This window comes from Pyxicephalus adspersus, chromosome 8, assembly GCF_032062135.1.
Source record: "Pyxicephalus adspersus chromosome 8, UCB_Pads_2.0, whole genome shotgun sequence".
Lineage (NCBI taxonomy): Eukaryota > Metazoa > Chordata > Amphibia > Anura > Pyxicephalidae > Pyxicephalus > Pyxicephalus adspersus.
In genome coordinates, this window is record NC_092865.1 from 67,248,045 (window position 1) to 67,248,461 (window position 417).

Sequence of the window (417 nt, forward strand, 5' to 3'; positions counted from 1 at the left end):
CCACCATGTGTACAATATGAATGCTCAAAGCATAGCTCAGAGTTAGCATGATGATCGGACAATCAGGCAAGTCCCATTAATAATTATAAACAGCATTTATATAGCGCCAACATATTACGCAGCGCTGTACATTAAATAGGGTTACAAATGACAGACAGATACAGACAGTGACACAGGAGGAGGAGAGGGCCCAAGGAGCTTACAATCTAAGAGGTGGGAGATGTCTCATACAATAAGAGGGGGATATGGAATAGTGGGGAGTAGTGAGGGTTTAGGAGACAGAAGGGGACGGGTCGGTGAGGGTGAAGTGTTGGGTTTTTACGGGCTGAGCAGAAAGTATTAGCAAGCCAAATAGGAGGAGTAGACCATTCCAGAGAGTCGGGGCAGCTCTAGAGAAGTCTGGGAGCTGTGCATGTG